The following is a 22,519-nucleotide window of genomic DNA, read 5'->3' on the forward strand; positions in this document are numbered from 1 at the left end:
ATACACTGACTCAAAAGCTGGTTCACATTTAGGACTGAATTACAAGAATGGTATTAACCCAACCTCTTGTGTTGACTACTCATGACTAATTCCCCACTGCTCATCTACACAGCCTGCTGTGACAGATCCAAGCTGGTACTTTTATTTGGTTGTGTTTAACTTCTGACTAGCGGTCAGCTTTTAAAATATATATAAATGTAATATAACAATATGCAAATCTGGCAGTTTTGATTCTCCCTCCTCTCATTAAGTATAGGGTGGAAAAGGCACTTGGAATGGAGAAGGAGGGGGCGTAAATCTTATGGCACCGGGATTGTGAAAAGGAGACTTGCTTAGTTCCTCGGATGAGATGAATAATCCTCCACTAATTTATATGCCGATGGAACCGGCCTTTTTGGCAAGCCCACAATTAATGTGAATGCCAAGTGGGATTGCAGCTTTGTTTCATCTAGGGAGACACTTATACGAACAGTAGCTTTTTCCAGCTGAAAATGTGCGCGCCTCTTTTCTCAACTCGTAAGGAGTAGCTGGCAGTTCTTTGCCGCCATTCACTCTATCATTATGATGCATTATACAGTGTAATGATGTAATACGCTGGAAGGCCAGGAGCGCGAGCTTCTTGCCAAAAATAATAATACCAAAAGCACACAATTATTTTCATCTGTGAAAGCCTCTCGCACTATCATCTCATAACGCTGCCACAGCCCTCAGAAAAAGATCCTCTAATGGTGCTGGCTCTTTATGTTGGTGAGAGGAGAAGAAGGCCATCAGGCCATCCAAACTGAGGCAGAAGTTTCCAAGAAAGTAAATAGAAGCCTTTCCCTCAAGCCTGACTGAGCCGCTTTTATTTATTTATTTTGTTATCATTATTAACAGCAATAGTACTTTGCAAAATAACATAAACAAAAAAAATAAGGTCCCTATTCCTGAGGAAATTTCAATCTTAAATTTCAAATTGCAATGTGTTATCTTCTGCCTTTGTAATCATTCTTCATTATGGTACGGTATGCCTTGGACAGTCTTTGTGGTTTACATTGTTTTACAGTTCTGTGATCCTAACCCCATTGTATTGTTTATTGGATATTTTTTAATTGTCTGATTAAATTGTTTCCTATATTTTGTTATTCGCCTTGAGTCTCAAAAAGAAAGGTGGGCTATAAAGGATGTAAATAATAAATAGTGAAAAATTAATAAGGAAGGGGATGAAAAGAAGATACAGCAGAAGGAATAGCATCAAGGGGTGTGTATTTTCTATTACTTTTCTTACCAATCAAAAGAAATTCTTCTTGAAGATAACCATTATAGAACAAGAAATTCACTGCCACAGGATTCTTCCCTACATTAGTCTATCCTGTAGGACAATAACCTGGGAAAAGCAAGAGTCTACTCAAATTCACAGATATGGTGTTCTTGCACCCTGTGTTCAAACATCGTAAGGAACACTGTTAGGAAGGGATATTTATTTAGTGGGGGACAGGCGGGATATAAATCTAAAATATAAATAAAATAAATAAATGTATTTATTAAAATCTTTATGTGTTCGTCTTTCCCTTGTGACCCGAGGCATAGTACAATCCCCCAAAATGAATTAAAACCCAAGTACAGTGAAATGCCTGCAGCTTAAACACCATTAAAATTCCTCATGAACAAATGGCCTTACAGGGCCTCCTAAAAACTTCTGAAGACAGTGCAGCCCTACCTCCCCAGAAAGCCCTTTCCACAAGGTAGAGAACCAAGATAGATGAGGAATGGACACACAGATAGCGCACAGGTAGGGTTGTCAGGTCCCTCTTCGCCATCGGTGGGAGGTTTTTGGGGCAGAGCCTGGGGAAGGCGGGGTTTGGGGAGGGGAAGGACTTCAATGCCATAGAGTCCAATGGCCAAAGCGGCTGTTTCCTCCAGGTGATCTGATCTCTATCTGCTGGAGATCAGTTGTAATAGCAGAAGATCTAGGATTAGCCTAGAGCACCCCTGACAAGTGTTTGTCCAGCTGCTGCTTGAAGACTGCCAGGGAGGGGGAGCTCACCACCTCCCTAGGCAGCCAATTCAACTGTTGCACTACTCTCACTGTAAAAAATTTCATCCTAATATCTAGACGGTACCCTTCTACCTGTAATTTAAACCCATTATGGCGAGTCCTACTCAATGCTGCCAACAGGAACAGCTCCCTGTCCTCCTCTAAGTGACAGCCCTTCAGATACTTAAAGAGAGCAATCATGTCCCCCATCAGCCTCCTCTTCTCCAGACTGAATATGCCCAAGTCCCTCAGCCTTTCCTCATAGGGCTTGGTCACCAGGCCCCTGATCATCCTCGTCACTCTCCTCTGAACCTGCTCCATTCTGTCTACATCCTTTTTGAAGTGAGGCCTCCAGAACTTCCCACAGTACTCCAGGTGCGGCCTGAACAATGTGGTGTATAGCAGAACTATGACATCTTGCGATTTGGATGTTATGCCTTAGTTGATACACCCCAAGATCAGTTTCCCTGCAGTAAATGACAGGTTTGGAGTGTGGACTGTATGATATTATGCCCCACTGAGGTCTCTCCCCAAACTCCATCTTGCCCAGGCTCCACACCCAAATCTCCAGGAATTTCCAAGCCCAGAATTGACAGCCTTGCTTCAATCATCTCCACTTGGCTGAGCCAGGCAACCAACAGAAGGGCTGGGGGTGGGGACATGGGGAGTTGGTGTGACATCTGTGATGTTGCCAATGTCTCTATATCACTTCCAGGTACAAGCATAGAGTTTTCAGTGGTTCCTAGAGCTACCCTTTGTCACTCCCAGATCGTACCTGGAAGGGCCATAACAATGTTGACAATGTTGCTGGTTTTGTTTTTGTTTTTTCCTGGCAGGCATTGGAACTTGCCAGTGGGAGGTCCCTGTCCTCCCCAGGCCCCGGGCCCAAATCTCCAGGAGTTTCCCAACCTGGAGTTTGCAACAGTACCCCCACCCCCCACCCCTCCACCCCTGCTGGTGACCAGGGGAGATCTGGCACCCATAAGTGATACAGAGGACCTCTTCTTTCTTCAGCCTGTCTGCTTGCATCTACCGCTGCCCATAGAAACATGCTCTGTGGATGAGTTGGGCAGGCTAGAAAGGAGGGAGGGATGAGTTCTTCAGACTTAGGGTCATAATGTTTGTTTTTGCATTGAAGACATGCTGCTGCGGTCTATATTTTGAGTCCGGAGAATCTGATTATTGGCAGTATCGATATTTGTATATGAATGGAATAGACCTCTATATAAAGTTGCAGGATTGTGACCTAAGATTTCCTAATCAGAGGCAGGATATGAGCTCGCCAGCATACCTCATTTAGGAATGAAACTTTGAAAATCCTGAATAAGACTTACTGAGAAAGTGTGCACTCTATACCCAAATTGTAGAAACGACATTTAGACTTGCAAAGCACCAGAAAAAAAGCTTTCTCCGCTTGCACTGCTGGAAGTGTATCTCACAATAAAGCGTTATCTCTGATTAGAAGCGAAAAGATGAATCCTCCTGCTAAAGGAGGGTAACCCTAAAAGCATGTTAACATGAAATACTAAATAAAACGCTACTCATCTATAATAAATCTTATTATGCATTTTGGCAATTTTACCCCAGCGCGAGTGTGAAGGGTTTTTTTTTTCCCAAGCAATGTTTGAAAATAGAAATCTTAAATTGAATCATTGTTGCATGAATATATGCAAAATATTCATTTCTAGCAGTGTGAGGGTTGAGTGCTTTTAAATTGGAGAAATCAGTCATGACTTCACCTTTTCATGCAAGATAAAGCTGTATGTGGTAACATCATTACAGTGTCATGAAAGAAGTGGAAATCATGCAACAGTCTTGCCTTAAGCTAATATAAAAAAAGAGAAGGGGGGACTTCAATATTTTTCAATACTGTTCAATATTTAAAGGCACAGCGCGTGGCTTTCAATAGAAAAGAAAAAAGAGCATTAGGTATTTGGATGTCAGGAAGGCCTTTGCTGAATACAGAGATTAATAAAAATCAGAGATGCGATCTCTTGAATATTTAACAGAATTCATGTCTCAGGTACAAGGCAGTCTGTGAAGAAGGAACTAAAAATAGTCGTCAAAAACGCAGCTACTTAAGGGGAGAATTTTTGCGGATGGTCTTTCTTAAGTAGGGCACTCAGCAATGCTGTTTTCATTGTTTTATGTTTAATTATTATGTTTAAGAGGATTGGGATGCCAGTGATTTGGAAGCCTCCACTACAGGTAAGAACAGTCTCATTATTGGGTGTATAATTTCTCCTGGATGTGCGGAATTTTAAAGCAAGCAACAAATATTTTATTCACAGAACAGAGCAAGTGTTCCCTCTTTCATTTCTTTGTATCTTTGTATGTTTGTCCATGGTTTTCCATTCTGTGCTTTCACTATTGGTTCTCTAGATTTGTTTACAGTGTAGTTGCACATTGTACAATTTTTATCCACCATTTTAGATGGCATTTATACATATAATGTATAATATGGGTTTATTGACAATCAAATAACACTGTCAAATGTGTGCATTTCATAGGAAGAATGTGGTCTGAGTAAACAGAAGACTACACAAAAACGAAGACTCACCAGTCCTGATTTGCACAAGGGAGAGATGAAATTAAAATGGGTATGTTGAGCGGGGGGTTGTCAAAACCGCAGGGATGAGAAGTCCAAAATTATTCTTTCAACTGATGTCCACCAACAGCTTCTGAGCATTTGCCACAGACCCATGAACTTTGCACAAGATTCTTACATCCATGTCTAAGGGCCAAACTACACAATAATTGTAACATAAGCTGGGTCAGATAGTCCTCCTACTCGACATGCAGTCCTCTGTATGATCAGGGAACTTACTGGATGGGAGGGAGGGGCTTTAGCCTTCCTTCTAGTGCCATTTTGCCAAGCAGAAATGGCTGCAGGGGAGACCTGTTTGCCCTACTGTGGGGGTCCATGTGTGATTGAGTACACATGGAGCCAGACAGCGGGTCAAACAGCATTTTGTGTCACACATATTGTGTAGCTTGGCCTTAAAGGGCACTCTAAAAAGAATTGCCAACTGGGCAGAACCCCCTCACACCCACACACACACCTATCATGTTCCTGTGTCTTCGCCTGAAATCTGCAGGTAATGCTTTTCGTTGCATTAGATCTAAAATGTAAGCTACAGGATCATGCTCCTGAGGCCAGGTAAGGATTGTCAGGCCTGTGCCTGGCAATCCCAGGAAGATTTGGGGGTGGGGCATAGAAAGGGAAAGTATTGTGTGATGCTCTAGGAATTCCCCCCGATCTCTATGGTAAAGACCATAGAGATTGGGGAATTTCCAAGAGCATTGTGGATGCAATCACCAAAAGTGATGTTGTTGCATCTGCAACATCATTCCCCCTAATTTTCTCTCACTGAGAAAACAGGCAGAGCAGGGGACAGCCTGTTGGGGTCAGAGGTGGCATACCATGGTGGCCAGCCTGGCAAGCGTAGGCCTATTCTATATGGGCATTAGAATGGTGTGAGAGAATCCTGAAGGGTTAGAATAAAGGATATCATTTCAGCAGATAAATAAACATTTCCCCACGTATGCTGTGCCACACAAAAAACCCAACTCCCCACATATAAACAGAACTGGCACAACAGGGACAAAGATTCTATCATAACCAGCCCTTTTCTGTAATAGTTTTCTATTTGTAACTGATTTTTAATGCAAGGGAACATTGAAAAGTGCTCTCCCTTGTAGTCTCTGAAGTGGTATAGTCCGTTAAGGCCCTTGAAATGCCCATAACGTCATTCCCACTTCCTTCTTATGCCTATGCAGACCGAACTTGAGCTCACCCAGAGCACTGGACCTCATGGTTACCCTGTGAACATTTGCTCTGAGAGTCCAGTTTGTAGGGGGGGAATGAATAGAAGTGGTCAAGTTCTCTTTAAGAGAAGTTTCTCATCCTTTCACTGAGGATCCTCTAATATGCTTTTAAGGAACCCTGAACACAGTTGAAAACCATTGACTTAAACATAAGTAACACTGTAAAGGCAATCGACTAGTTTGAGAAGCCATGAATAAACTTGACTTGAATGTTGGAATATAACTTTCATCACACGCCAGGATAATTAACTTTCCTTGTATGTTACACAAAAACCTCTACCAAAGTTCTAGCTCGGCTTTTCTTAATGAGAGGTCGCTAACAACTCAACTCTAACAGTTGTGAATGGGAAGACACGGAAGTCATTTAAGAACATAAAAAGAGCTCTTGCTGGATCAGTCTAGTGGTCAATCTAGCCTGGAATCCGATTTCATACAGCAGCCAACCAGTTACTCTGGATGGCCAACAACAGAGCATAGAAGCTGAGATCTTTCCCTTATGTTGCTTCCTGGCACTAGTATTGAGAGGTTTACTGCCTCTGGATATGGAGGTTCCCTTTAGTCACCATGGCTAGCAGTCACTGATAGACCTATCCTCCATGAATCTGTTTAATCCCCTTTTAAAGCCATCTATTCCTGTGGCCATCATTACATCCTCTGGCAGTGAATTCCACATTTCAGTCACTAGTTGAGTAAAGAAGTATTTCTTTTTGTTCATTAGGGTTCTCATTTTCCAGTTAATGGCAGGCAATTGCCCGCCAATTAAAAGGCCTGCCTGCTGGCACTCAGCTGGCCGGCAGGGGGAAGCCGGCCAGCTGAAGGGGGGCCAATCCACCCATGCACAAGGAAGCACACGGCAAAATAATGTCCCTTACCGAGTGTATCCCGGAAGTGGCGGGGATGCTCTAGCATGCCCCTAAAAAAAAACCCCTATGATTTCCATAGAGTTTTTTGAGGGGCATGCTAGAGCATCCTCATCACTTCTGGGGTAAACCTGGAAGGGACATTATTGTGTGTGTGCTGTGCATGTGCAAATTGCTTTCCCACACACACACACCACTACAAGGAAGCTCCCACCGGTGGTAAGTGGAGACCTGGCAACCCTATTGTTCATTCTGAATCTGCTTGAAGAAGTAAGAAGTCTTATCAATACAGAAAGGATAGCTGACCCCACCCCCCGCCACACCCGGAAACATGAAAAAAGAGTCCACTAATGCTGGGAGAAAATGGACAGGCACATCTGGAATGGTTTCATATCTCGGTTCACCACCAGGTAAAATAAATTTGATTTTGATATGAAGTAGAAAAACAGGCTTTGCATTTAGAGGATCTCTGTGTATGTTACAGCTGTCACAGAAGAGTCATTTCATTCTGCAGTAGAGAGAACAAGGAATGCCTCTTCTAAGATGGTGCCTGCCTGCAGCAGTATTAGTAACAAACGATAACATATTATTTTAACCGTTAAGTGGCTTCTCATTTATTTTGATGAGGGGATATAGAAATGTCTTAAATAAATAAATAGGCATGTATTAAAAGCAAACAATTTTTTAAAAAAAATATCTGCAGTGAAATGAATTGAGGTACTGCCTTAACTGACTGACGGGTTTTCAGATGAGTAATCTAACCAATTAATTGTTAAATATTAAAGCTTACATCTCATGCCCAGATTCAGAGTTTTTACAATATCATAATAGGAAACTGGATCATTTTTCAGTTTGACTTTTTCCGTCTCCCTGATCCCATATTTCCCACTCATTCAAAGAATAAGAATTGGAAACTTTAGACTTCAGAATGGAATGTTCAGAAAACAGGGCTGTACAACCGAAATCACTGTGAGGGACACTTTTATATTTTTACAAATTCAAGATAGCATTGCTACATCAAACACATACATTTCTTTGCGGGGTTACAATTTTAAAGGTGGTTTCCGTAAATTAGGGCTGTATGTATGTATCATGTTTTGTTTCTCTATCTATTATTTTTGAAAAAAATCATGCTTCTCTTCCTGTTCATTTACGGTGTGTTGTTTTATGGTATTTTATTTTTGCATTTTTATGTTGTTTTAAAATTCTGAATTAGGAGAACGATGCATAGCTAACTGTAAGAGATCATTACAAAATGCAAAATTACAACATATAAAAATTAAAGATATGTATTTCCTAATGGAAAACAGGTGGCTGGAGGAAATAATTTTCATTGTGCCTTCTGCTTTGATGTGTTGCAGATACAACAGGAGACATTCAATATGAAATCACAACTTATTAGAAACTTGAAAACCTCCATATTTTAAACCAGGGTGGATAAAAATCAATGATTTTAAAAAATTAAATGGATTTTTAAATTTAAATCAGATTTTTTAATTTAAATCGGATTTTTTAATTTAAATCGGATTTTTTAATTTAAATCGGATTTTTTATTTAAAGCAGATTTTTTAAAAATAAAATGTTTTTTGAGGGAAAATCTACTAATTTAAATAGTTTTCTATTTTACATTGTAGTCCAAAGGTTATTCATCATGAAATAAGGATTAGTTTTTAATTATGTAGCATGAGACTGTATATTCTGCAATGTTTAAAATTTTTTGGTAAATGAATTCCATTAATCCATTCATAATGTCATGCTCTTCCAGAGGTTTCTGTAAAGATTATTTTGGGCAGTTTTTCTATCTAGAAGATATTATCACAGATGCTTGGTTTTGCAGTTCTCAAAACTGTGAATTTATGTCTGCAGAGATAACATGCCTCTTCTTCACAGCAAAAATGTTATAACATAAACATACAGAGTTGAGAAAAATACCTTAATTCCATTGTTCCTTTGCAAATCTATGTACACAGAATCAACCCCTTACCTCTTAAGTGCTAGGTTTCAAGAGGTTCAATGAATAGAAGATTGTTTGGAATGGGATAGATCTGCACAAGGAGCTAAGTGTGAAGAGGGAGTGGCAAGCAGTAAAAATGAAAGTGAAACCTTTTAAGCAGAATACTTCTTTGGATCTTTGTGCATACAGCCTGAGGTTTATCATATTATTCTCTCCCTGGAGGAGAAAATCTATAATGGCAGCAGGACTTAAAAGAGACCCAGTCTGGGAATATTTTAATGAAATTCCTTTCTCTATGGGTAAGGCAGGCATTCATGCAAAATGCAAACACTAAAACAAAGAAATCCAAGGCCTGGTGGCCGAAATGAAACTGGAGATAGATAATTATGAAATTATTGTGAGGTGAATTGTTTATGTATTTTTATCAGTATATCCAAATCAGTAATTTTTGATATAACTATAAAACTAATCTGAAAAGTTATTATTCTAAAAATGAAATCTTCATCTGGTTGTGAATGTTAAGATTATACCAGCAAAAATGAGTCTTTATGTAGAAAACCATGATTTATATCTAGTCTTACTGACTGGTGATTTAAACTGTGATTTAAATCGATTTAATTTAAATGAAATCCACCCTGCTTGAAACCACTGTGTTAACCTGTTCACCCTAGACTCCACAGCCAATCCTCTTTTTGCTGTTTTGCCACCCCAGGAACTCCCCCCGATGCTGGCACGGTCTGCCACTTCTGGGATTTAGGTCCCGGCATGTGTGGAGGTGGAGGCCTGCACTGCTCCGGGGTGCCCAAGTGCTGGCATGTGTGCCACCTGGGACAGCGTTAAGTGCCCGTTATCCCAGGTTAAATGTGCACTTATACCAGTGCAGGGTCACGCTCCTATGGAGCTTTCCCCCCGCCCCGGCTTATCATGTCCTATCGGTCCATGGGCGGGAGGTTTTCTGGAGCTCGTGGTGCGCTTGCACACCTGATGCAATGCACGCATGCACCCCGCGCAACGTGCCTATGTCACTTCCGGGTTTACTCGGAAGCGATGCGGACACTCTATCATCCTCACCCGAAATGCTATATAAACCACAGCGTTTCGGCTGAAGTTGCTAGAGCATCCGCATCGCTTCCAGGTAAACCCGAAAGCGATGTAGGTGCATTGCGTATGCACATAGTGCCCGCCGGCCCTCAGCTGGTCGGCAGGCTGCCCAGTGGATTGGCGGGATTATACCTGCCACCACCGGGCACTTGGCAACCCTACCCCTCCCTCAGGAATGCGCTCAAACTCTGTTTCCTCAATCTCCCAGGATTACAGATAATCTCCACACTACAGATATCAGTTTCCCTGGAGAAAATGGCTGCTTTGGAAGATGGGCTGTATAACATTATGCCCTCCTGAGTTCCTTCCCCTCCCCAAACCAAAACTCTCCCCAGGCTCCACCCCCAAATCTCCAGGAATTTTCCAACCCAGTGTTGGCAACACTAAATTTCTCCCCTCTACTTTATGTATACTACTCCTTGCTAAGTTTAGTAGAAACAGGACACAATACTTTCACTCTCCTAGCTATTCCAACCCGTGGAGGACTCTCAGTCACAGGTGGACTATTCAAAGCAACTAGCTACTCGCTGGAACAGGATTGAAAAATTGGCACCAACGGCTCTGAATTTAAGGTGCAGTGGAGCAATGCAGATGCAGTGATGTGGGCACTTTCCTGTTTCCAATGTAAGTGCCTATCAGTATATCTCCACCAATATGGGGACAGGCTGGGTGCTTGGAATTCCCCCATTTTGTGTGCCTATGTGCAGAAAGTCTGGGAGTTATGTCAACATGCAAGCCTTATAGCTGGCCTTCAGGCCGTATGTTGTGAAAGGCTACTATAAAGCCTGCCTTGCAACCAATTCCCTCTCCCCATTGGCAGACTTCTTTAAAGCTGACATTCTTGACTTTAGTAGGTCCGCTGCTGTTTCACTAGTCACTAAACTAATAGTTAGTACACAAATGTACACAAATATGACCTCAGATTTGAATTCCAGAACTACAACCCAAATGTCCTCATGCGTTAAACAGTTAAAAATGTATAAATGATCCTCCTCTTCTTTTAGAAAAGCATTCTGGAAAATCCCATGTCCCATTGTCACATGGTGAAATATCTTCACTTTGATTGGCTGTTGCTAGGCTACCAAGAAATGGAATAGACCATAGCCATTGATGAATTAACTGATGAGCTTGGGTGACAGTAATCTTTGTCACTCGATGCAGTGGCTGTCGGAGCCCTGTCATTTTGAGCATTCCATGTTAAACAGATGTATTGAGATTGTAAAACAATACAAAGAAGAGGCTGCTTGAGAAGGAAAAACTTTGACAATTTGCATGTCTCTATTTTCTAGGTAGTGTCACTGGAAACCATTCTGGATTCCAATATTAGTTTTGCAGTGCAGATGTGATAACCATGTTCAAATATGCTGAGACTTGAAGAGGACATAAACAGTTTTTTGGTAGAAACGTTGCAAGCGGGCAAAGGTTGATTCAGTAGATTTTCATTTGAATAGACATTGCCCATGTACAAAATGTAGTTCTAGACCTGATTTCAATCTCCTTGATCCTTCAGGGATACAATTAAGATGCACTCATAGACAAAGAGGTTACCCATTATTTGTTTTTTCCCTTCATTTACCTTTATTGATGCAGAATTAGAAATCAATGCAATGAATAATACAATGCATACTACAAACAATGCAAACAAAAAACTGGATTACACAGTTAACATAAGAACATAAGAAATGCCCTACTGGTCCACCTAGCCCAGCATCATGTTTCATACAGCAGCCAACCAGCTGCTAAGGAGGACCAATAAACAGTGCATTGTGCTTCCCACTTTTGATGGGGTTCAGCTGACCCTTGCTGACTCAGTTAAGAGTCTAGGGGTTATGCTTGAGCCAGCATTACTGCTAGAGAAGTAAGTTACTGTAGCCACAAAAAAATGCTTTCTTCCCATTTAGTTTAGGTCAGAAGATGGCCCCTGCCTTGGCTCAGCTGATCTGGCCACCTGGATCCATGCCACAGTAACATTATGACTAATCTACTATAATGCTCTCTACATAGGTCTCTGAAGTCAACTCGTAGACTCCAGTGGGTGCAGCATGACACAGCGCAGTTATTGCCAGGAGATAGCCAGAGCATGCATATTACACCCATTCTGCAGTCACTCCATTGACTGCCTACCACATACTGGGTTCAATTCATATCTTTGTATCCTCATTGGAATTCTGTACATTTGTTTTTAAAAGACTCCTGAACAATTGTGTTTTACTATAATCCTAATCCCTTTATTTAAAATGTCATGTAGACTCTGCACACATGGCATCATATTTAAAAATAGTCTGCATACCTTCCATACCTGGGTAGTATCCACTAAGACCACTGGTTATGAGGGAAAAACACTTTGCATAGGCTGGTGTGCAAACTGAAGACTTTTTAAATGCAATGTCAGCCAAGTAGAACACCTAGGATTGCCAGGTAACCACTGGCAACAGTGGGGGGGAGGGGGTCTTACTGGGTAGTGGGGGCCCTTGCCAGTGACCTATTAAAATTGCCAGTGACATGCTGATGCTATGGTTTAATCAAACAGTTTTGCCCAAATACCAGACTGTTCCCGGCTTTGCCAATGACACACTTTTGTCACTTCTGGTACACACTATAGGGCACTTTCACACATGTCAAATAATCCACTTTCAATCCACTTTCAATCCACTTTGAAGCTGGATTTTACTGTGTGAACTGGCAAATGCCACTTGCAAGCGATCATTAAAGTGTACTGAAAGTGGAATGAAAATGCATTATTTGGCATGTGTGAAAGTGCCTTATGTCAGTGCATTGGGATACTGCTGATGTCCTCCCCCATGTTTGCACTATTTTCCTCCCCACTGGCCAGCTAAGCAGAGGCAGGGAATGCCCGCTGGAAGTTCTGGTAACCCTAGGAACACCTATATGTGCATCTTCTTTGCCTATAACTCCATCTTGTTCAAATTGGTTCTAAGGTACGGGGATACAGAATTATTATCATTACTGGAACATAAGCCTCAAGGCTAGGCTAAGAAATTCTGGCCTGTTTTCAGTGCTTGGTCATGGGCAGGATGGAAGCAGAGGTGCTGTAAGTACATGCCCTGGCAGATTGGGACTGCAGCTCAAATGAAAACTTGGTGAAAACCTGGCAGAGAAATAGAGGGCAAGCAATGTCGGCTGCACTGCAACATCATTTCCAGGAAAACCTGGAAGTAACATAGGGTAGCCCTAGGAATCACCATAAACTCTATGGTAAAACCATAGCTTTTAAAAAGATATATATCCCACCGAGTGGTGGTGGGCAAACAAGGCTGCTGGGAGGCTGTCTCCCACCACAGCAGAAGGCCTGGCAGCCCTAGCTGTTCTGGCTCTCATAGAAGGCCAAGGTAAGACTGGGAAGACAGGTAAACAGAGAGACCGAGGAATTTGAAGGAAAAGTAAGGAGATGGAGGGTACCTAGAAAGCCATACAGAAAAGGCCAGAATCTATCTGCTGCTGAGACAAAGATCCAGGCTGAATAAGAAGCACTTCTGCAAAGGCCAAGTGAGGTCAGGGGAAACCAATAGTCTGCCTTGATGGGTGACTATAGAACATTAGGAGGATAGGACAACTGTTTCACTCCTCCTTATGTAGTTCTGAATAGCTCAGGTCAAGGGGCAGTGAAAGCAGACTGACACTACAACTAGGGCTGTTGGGGGGGAAATCAGGAAAATTCAGGTTCGGGTTTAATTGGCCTTTTCCCCCAAAAAACCCGAATGCCGAATTCCCCTATACCGGTAAAGGTGGGGATTTGGCTTTGAATTCGGGATTCCCGAAAAATTCGGCCATTTAAACCCATTAAACCCATTTTGTGGTTTTCCACTGCTCTTGGGGAGGATTTTTGCAGGTAGAGGTCCCAAATTTTCAGAGTAGCTTGAAGGGACTCACCTTGCACAACCCCCCAAGTTTTGTGAAGATTGGGTCATGGGGTCTGAAGGTATGCAGTCTGGAAGGGGTTGCCCCCCTTCCTCCATTAAAACCAATACAAATGGTTTTTAATGCATTCCTATGGAGAAAGGGGGGTGACCCCTTCCAGACCCCATAACTTCGGAACCTCTTACCCAATCTTAATCAAACTTGGGGGTTCTTTCAAGGAGAGTCCCTTCAAGCTACCCTGAAAATATGGGACCCCTACCTGCAAAAATGCCCCCCAGGAGCTTTGCAGAAAAAAGCCCATATACCAATCCGTGGGAAAAGGAAATGGCTTTTCCCCACAGATTGGTATAATGGGCTTTTTTGTTTGTGAAGCTCCTGGGGCAGTTGGAATCCCAGGAGATCTCCAGCCACCACCTGGAGATTGGCAACCCTACCCATGTCCACTGCTCTATCATTGCTGCTGTCTAGATCTATTTGCATGATCCCTCTCATCTCCGCAGTGGCAAAAAGCATGCTATTAAATCTGGCAGATTCCCTTTACAAGGCATTCACAAGACATAGTCCTTGATACACCTACTTAGAAGAAAATCCCAGTAAACTTCATGGAGCTGAGGAAACACATAGGGTTAGGCTGCCCTGTGTTTTCTTTTTAAAAAGCCTTTCAATTTCACATGCAAATTTGAAAAAAAAAATCACAAACTTAAATTCCCTTCCCTTACAACTATCTAAAGTTAAGTTGCTTGGGTTAGGGGCCTGTCATTCAGTTATGCTGCTGCCTGTATTGCCACAAGCACACTGATGACACTTTAAAATGAATAAATAAGAATTCACTGTTGCGTTATGCCAGCACTCAGAAGAGTCAACTCTCCAAATATCTTCTACATTTTCCATGACAAAATTTAGTTTTTATTGTATTCTAATATATTATCTGAACTAGTTTTTCAATGGTAGATTAATCAATTAAGGCCTGGTTCATATGCTTTAATTAATTAATTAAAGTTAGGACGAAAGAGTAGCTGGCCCAAATCACCCAGCAAGCTTTATGGCAGAGTGGAGATTCAAACCTGGCTCTCCCATATCCTAGTCCAGCTCTCTATCAATTACACCACACTGCCTCTCTCTCCTAACTAAGCATCTGCTCTGCAGATATGGTATGGAAGTCTAAACACCTGTGCCTTCTCACCATGGTTATAATGAACACAGAGACTATTGATCTATTAGGGTTGTCAGGACCCTCCTGGCCACCAGCGAGGGATGAGACAGTAGGGTGGCCAGATCCAGGTTGAGAAACTCCTGGAGATTTGAGCATGGAGCCTGGGGAGGACAGGCATATCAGTGAGGTACAATGCCATAGAGTCCACCCTCCAAAACATCCATTTTCTGTAGGGGAACTGATCTCTGTAGTCTGGAGAAGAACTGTAATTCCAGGGGATCCCCAGGTCCCACCTGGAGGTTGCCATCCCTATGTCTGTCAAGATCAATATTTTCAGTATTGTCAAGTATGATGGTAGCAACTCTCTGGGATCTTTCATAGGGGCCTTTAGCTAGTTCTTGATCCTTTCAACTAGAGATCTCAAAGACTGAACCACGGATTTGGATTGCCAGTTGCCTGGAGAAAAAATGTCCTATCTTTTTTGTAACGGCTTGATGATAGGTTGTTTACCTCCACATAGGGCTGCCAGCCTCCAGGTACTAGCTGGAGATCTCCTGTTATTTCAACTGATCTCCAGCTGGTAGAGAGCAGTTCACCTGGAGAAAATGGCCACTTTGGCAATTGGACTCCATGGCACTGAAGTCCCTCCCCTCTCCAAACCCCGCACTCCTCACGCTCTGCCCTCAAAACCTCCTGTCAATGGCAAAGAGGGACCTGGCAACCCTACCTCCATGCTGTGAAAAGCTTCAGCTGTCCATTTCCACACATTAAGCCTCTATTAAAGGGACATGACATTTTTCTCCAGGCCTGCTGGTAAGACTTTTTCTGTGTGCAAAACAGATGGTCTAAACATTGAGCCATGGCCCCTACCCAGTGCAATGTGATACATGGATGTATTCATGGACAAGTAATGGAATGTCTCCTTCCCCTCTTTATATTAATGGGAAAGAATCATCTTACTTACCCATTGGTGTGGCTGCGTGTTTTCAGCTTGTTGCAGTTTGTTAACATGTGAGGAAAGCGGCCTAGAACTTCAGTTGATTAATCCAGGCTTAATGTTGGTTTAAAAAAATTTAACCAACAATACTTGTCCATACACAATTGGAAGCAAAAAAAAAAATCAATGTAATATATTTTATTAGGACTATTGCAGAATGGCCTGCCATCCCATGAATGCCATTCTGCTTCGGGTCCTGTGAGAGGGTGAGACATTCAGCAGCTGGCCAGGATCACCACCCAGTAGGGCATAGAATTCCTGAGCTCACCTGACTCTCCTGGAAGGGTTCTTTGCTTCTCTCTGGGTAACTCCACTGACGCCAGCTGGTTGATTAGAGCATTTCCAGTAACAGGGCTAGCACTCCTAGCACTCTGCATACATTGCTGTTTACAGGCATCTCATACTGCCTGCGTCTTCACCCTTTGATTTGATTAGCCTTTAGGGCTGTTGAATTAAAAAATTTTTGGTATAATTCGGATTCGGCTGAATTCGGCCCATTTAGATTCGGGATATGCCGAAGTCTGAACTCCCCCACTTCGGGTCCATGCAATTCGGCAGGAATTCAAAGTTCGGGGAAAAAATTCGACCGAATAAAGCCATTAAAAACACAACCACGCCTTTCCGCAGCTCTGGGGGGGCATTTTGGGGGGTAGAGGTCCCAAACTTTCAACGGAGCTTCAAAGGCCGTTTCTTGAAAGACCCCCCAAGTTTTGTAAAGATTGGGTCAGGGGGGCTGAGATATGGGCCCCGAAAGTGGTCCCCCCACCCTTAATGTGCATGTCTGAGCAGAGCTTGCCACCCACGCACAAAGCTCCCAGCCCCGACAAACAGCTGAGAAGTTTTGAGCAAGCATCCAAATAGACCTAACCGCTCTTATGAATGAGGGAAAACCTGAAGACACACGACTGAAACCCCCCCCTCAAACCAGGGAGAGAGAGACTCGAGGGGGAACACACACCCCAGGCAGAACAGGCAAAAGCCCCCTTTGGCTTCCCCCCACCACCCACAGAAACTGCTCCCTCCCCACACACACACAAACTCTGCTTCCCCCCCCACACACACACAGGAGGAAAATTATAGATTAAAGCCCCCAAAGGGGTCTTACTGTGGCTGTCTTCTGTTCTATCAGGAGGGGCTGGGGAGGACTGGGTAATCCAAGACGATTCCAATTAGGCACGGGACGTTTTGCTCTGGAGAAGCATACAGGATCAGCTGATCCATTCATCCCAATAGGGAAAAGGGGAAAGCCCATATCTCGGGACCCCCTGACCCAATGTTTACAAAACTTGGGTGGTCTCTTAAGAAGGCTTGTCTGAAGCTCCACTCAAAGTTTGGGATCTGCACCCCCAAAAATGTGCCCCCTGCAGCCACGGAAAGAGAAAAGGGGGGAGCTGATATTTCTGCCCCCACTGAACCCATCTTTACAAAACTTGGGTGGTATCTTAAGAATGATTCTCTGAAGCTATGCTGAAAGTTTGGGGGCTGTATTCCCAAAAAAGCACCGCCTGCAGCCACGTAAATGGAAAAAGGGGGAGGGAAAAGGGGTGGAGCCCATATCTCGAGACCCCCTGACACAATGTTTACAAAACTTGGGGGGTATCTTAAGAAGGTTCATCTGAAGCTCCACTGAAAGTTTGGGGTCTGTACCCCCAAAAATGCACCCCCTGCAGCCAGGGGAAGAAAAAAGGGGGGAGCCCATATCTCGGGACCCCCTGACCCAATGTTTACAAATCTTGGGTGGTCTCTTAAGAAGGCTTGTCTGAATCTCTGCTGAAAGTTTTGGGTCTGTACCCCAAAAAATACGCCCCCTGAAGCCACAGAAAGGAGCGAATGTGCACAAGCACCCCCCCCCACACACACACACACACAGGAGGATTTCCCTCTCTCTCTCTCTCTCCCCGGCAAGGCTGCACATCAGCTGATTCCTCCAGTACTCAATCCTGACTGATTGGCCAGAAGAAGACCCAGCTTGGCCACCGATTGGCCGGGGGAGGAGAATGCTGCTTACTGACGGTTATGCTGCTTACTGACGGCCCCGAATTGGCCGGATTTATTCATGAACTCCCGAACTCGCTGAATTCGGCTCCCTGGTTTCCCGCCATTTTTGAGTTCGGTTCGTCCCGAACTAAAAACCACCGAATCAGGGGAAATTCGGCTGTTTTTCAGTTCGGGCCGAACCGAATCAACAGCCCTATTAGCCTTTGCACGAATGGCTTACCTACTCATACATTCCCAAGAATCTAATGGTCTACTGACCAACCGCCTCCCTTCTCCTGGCACCCTTTTAGGAATGTGTTCAAGTAGGGCTTATTGTGGTTGCAGAGAACAAACTTCCAGCATTCAAAATCATGAGAAATTTATTAAAATGTCCACATACTTACTCTGCACAGCAGCAGACTGAGCAAGGTTACAAAGTAAAAGTGCATTCCTCTGTCCGTTTGCTAAAAATACCCTAGCTGTTGTTATTCTAGGGCAGGCCCTTAAACTTACAGCATTAAGTTATCCATTACCTTGAACCTCATCCCCTTGTGGATCATTCCATTGCTTCCTGTCCTTTGCAGGAAGAGATACAATCTAGCATTTGGCATCCCCCTCTCACCTCCCAGGTGTCACATTCCTACCATGAAGCAAGATGGCCCTTTGATTGTTCTCTGCTGGCTAGAAGCATTTGCATAACCAAGACTTGAGTAATGAATGAGTGTGAGAGCCATCAATAGGATGGGGTGCTTGAGAGCAATTAATTTCTATTTCCTGTCTTTGTACTGATAGAGAAACTTCTTGGAATAAATTGGAGGGTTTGTAGCCACCAAAGACTCAACCATGTGCTGTAGCCCAAAGCAGAATGCATTTCTCCACAAGAACCAACCAAAATGTTCTGTGTTATTTTGATTGGTCCTAATAAAAGGCATTCTTGGATTTTTTTTTTCCAGTTTGATTAAACCAGTTGATTAAATGATGCCTAAAAGTTTCAGACAATTAAGTGCTAATTGCAGATTTTAACTGGTAGGGGTGAAGGTTCAGGACATGCCAAGGGGTAAGCTCTTAAATTAACTTTGGCCCAGTGCAACATAGTCAGAAGCCACAGCCCTTTCCTACATGTGAACACATCCTGAAGTCTTTGAAAGGCCCTAGAAGAAAATACTAAATGGGATCCCATTTGGGAAATTAGGCATGGATTGCTGGCTTTCTATTGTTTGTTTTCCTGCCATGGCCTTCCTCGCACAACTTCAAAATGTATCTTCTGTGAATTAATTTCTTGCCTAATAAAATGCCAGGAGGCTGAGGCAGACAAAAGGTACTAGGTGAATCTTGCTGGGCTGTAGATTATTGACAAGATGAACGAGACTCTTCGGATCCTAATGTCTCTTGCTCAACAAGGGCTAGTGGAGTGTTTGGCTCTAATATGTGGGTTTTGGAATGATAGATCATAATAACAGGGCCTGTGTCTGTGGAGGGGGATGGCAAACACTTAATATTTCAGTCCAAGTGTGCGCAGCACAACTCAATCCCTCTGAAAAATGGACAGCATCAAAACATATAAAAAAGGCAGCTGGCAAAAAAAAACAAAATAAAAAAGAAATATTGATAAACTACTGTGGGGATTAGGCAAATATATAACCATGTTGCATTGGAATAATCTCTTCTGCACAGGGATAATGTATGTATGTCTGCATATACAGACATATATGCCTTTTTTCAACCATTCAAAAATTTTAAACTTTGCAACATTTATTTATTTACTTACTGTATTTCATAGACTGCCTTTCAGCTGGACAGGCTTCTAATAAAGTTTATAATAAAAGAACATTAAAAACAAATTCACAAATAAAACAGTTCACATCTGACAAATGAAATCCATGACTCATTAGGCAAAAAGCTTTACCAAAGTGCAGGAACAGCGGGACAAAACCCACAGAATAAGAAACAAAGAAAACCCTACAGCATGAATAACTTGCTTAAAGGTATGAATCAGTTTTCATACCCCTCCAAAAAGTGAATGAGCCTGCCAAACTTTGATTGGGAGGTAATTGCAAAGAATGGAATCAATAGGATTGCAAGCCTCCAGGTGGGGCCTCGAGAACTGGAATTACAACTGACTACAGATATCATTTCTCCTGGAGAAATTGATTCGAGTCCCATAGTACCTTATAGACCAACAAGATTTCCAGAGTATAAGCTTTCAAGAGTACAAGCTCCTGTCATCAGATACCTGGTGAAACTGTCTGCTTTGGAAGGTGAACTGTATGGAAAAGGCAGTATGGAAAAGGATTTGGGGTACCCAGAAGCCTTTGCCAATCTAAGGCTTGGTCATCATCCCCACTGTTTTGCCCAAACAAGGCTGAGCTGTCATATGACAGCAGTTACTGGGTTAGATCCAGCAGTCTTTCAGCAGAAGGAACTGATAGCCTCAGATCATACCTGCAGAGCACTAACAAACAAGGGACACATGAAGCTACCTTATCCTGAATCAGACCCCACCCCCAGGTCCATCAAGGCCAGTATTGTCTACTCAGAGTGGCAGCGTTTCTCTAGGTCTCAGGTAGAGGTCTTTCACATCACTTACTGCCAGGTCCTTTTAACTGGAGATGCTTGTTATTGAACCTGGAACCTTCTGCATGCCAAGCAGATGCTCTACCACTGAGCCATGGCCCCTCCCCAAGATAGAAGAGGGTGATTGTGACCTTTTCCGCACACTGGAGTTACTCTTAATTTTCTTGGGAGTCAATCTACAAGCACTAGAATCAGTTTGGGCAGGGTTCTTCTTCACATCTGCCCTCCTTGTACATTTTGAAAGTTGTGGAATCAGTTTATTTTCTTCCGCACATGGCTTAAATAATGAGGATTTTCAAGGGAGGGTGCTGTTGTCATCAGTGTCTATCAGTGGTGTCACAGCAAACACACCCTTATTTTTGTTAATGGCCCTAAAATATCAATTTAATTCTGTTGTGTTGTAATGATAGTTTAAACACGTTCTCTAAATTCCCAACTTCATTTTTTTTAAAAAAAGTAAGTCTGTAGCCCCTTTTCTCATGGAGATAGGCCTTTTTCCTCATATCTCCACTAGGGAAAGGGCTAGAGGCTAGGGAGCCAACGTGGTGTAGTGGTTAAGAGCGGTGGACTCTAACCTGGAGAACCGGGTTGGTTTCCCCACTCCTCCACATGAAGCCAGCTGGGTAACCTTGGGCCAGTTACCGTTAATTCCAAACTCTCTCAGCCTCACTTATCTCACAAGGTGTCTGTTGTGGGGAGAGGAAGGGAAGGAGATTGGAAGCCCATTTGATTCTTCTTAAAAGGTAGAGAAAGTCGGCATATAAAAACCAACTCTTCTTCTACTTTTTTAAAATTGAAGTTGGGAATTCAGAGAACATGCTTAAACTATCAGTACAGCACTACAGTGTTATATTGAAATTTTAGGACCATTTTTTTCAAAAATTAATTGAAATCACTGACTTGGGGGAGAGGGTATTGTTTAACAATGACGACAATCCAATCATTGAAAAGTGGGCTGGAAGTGGGTGGAAGTGGGAGGGACAAACAAAACCAATGGAAACATGGTGCACTGGGTGAAAGCCAACTCAAATCACCTTCCAGAAAAACATTGAGTTAAAAATGGTCTCAAAAGAGCCAGAAAAACCTTTGGGGGAGGGAAGCTGAAGTAGGGTTTCCAGGTCCCTCTTCGCTACCAGCGGGAGGTTTTTGGGGCAGAGCCTGAGGAGGACGGGGTTTGGGGAGGGAAGGGACTTCAATGCTATAGAGTCCAATTGCCAAAGTGGCCATTTTCTCCAGGTGAACTGATCTCTATTGGCTGGAGATCAGTTGTAATAGTGGGAGATCTCCAGCCACCACCTGGAGGTTGGCAACCCTAGGCTGAAGTGAAAACAAAAGGCACAAAACTGTATGTGGAAATCAGGGGATAAAATGAAGCAGTATGGGGCCAGAACCAAAGGGGGGAAACCATGAGAAAAAGCCCTTTGTTTCTTTCCCTCTCCCCATGGCAAGCTTCCAACCCATATGGCTATTAACCCATATTGCTATTAGACTACACACATCCCGCAACCCCTTTCCCAGGGTCAAAAAGGACTGCTAAGGTGAAGGGAACATGGGGAAAATCCGTGATCCTGGTGTCTGCTGTTCATTGCATCCTGCGATGTGGAAAGAGCACAACAGATCTCTGTGCTTAATTACAAAACTATCTACAAGTTCCAAGCAACCCTAAACTGTGTCAACAAACCCATATCTAGGTCCTGCTTTGGGGTTTAGCTCATCCTGACAGCGACTCCCACAAATAATTGTTGCCAAAGTCAAAGCCATCTGTGGTTGCTGCACCATACAGTTCTGCAATTTCAGCAAAGCCCCCTCTGAGCAACTGCTAATATGGCAGCAAGGCACAACAGCCATAAAGTAATCCCCTTTGGATATGCAGAACCAGTAGCACGGTTGCCGGTAAACTTTCCTTCATTCATTTTAAGAAAGAAAACAAACGGTTGCTTTTCCATCCACCTCCTCCTCGAGCTGGGAGCACTTTTGTGCACTTGTCCAGTCCTTGCTTTCCTTCAAACTTAGCAGAGGCATTTTAAAAATATGAGAGAAACACATTTTCCTCTTTCCAAATTGGCTGTGGAACTGGTGGGGTACCTGACAACGTGCAAGCGTTTTCCCTTCTGACTGCCACATTAGAAATCATGTTGTCTGGCAATTCACTAGGGAGCCTGCTGACTGTTGAGCATGC

The sequence above is a fragment of the Euleptes europaea genome, chromosome 7 (assembly GCF_029931775.1).
Source record: "Euleptes europaea isolate rEulEur1 chromosome 7, rEulEur1.hap1, whole genome shotgun sequence".
Taxonomy (NCBI): Eukaryota; Metazoa; Chordata; class Lepidosauria; order Squamata; family Sphaerodactylidae; genus Euleptes; species Euleptes europaea.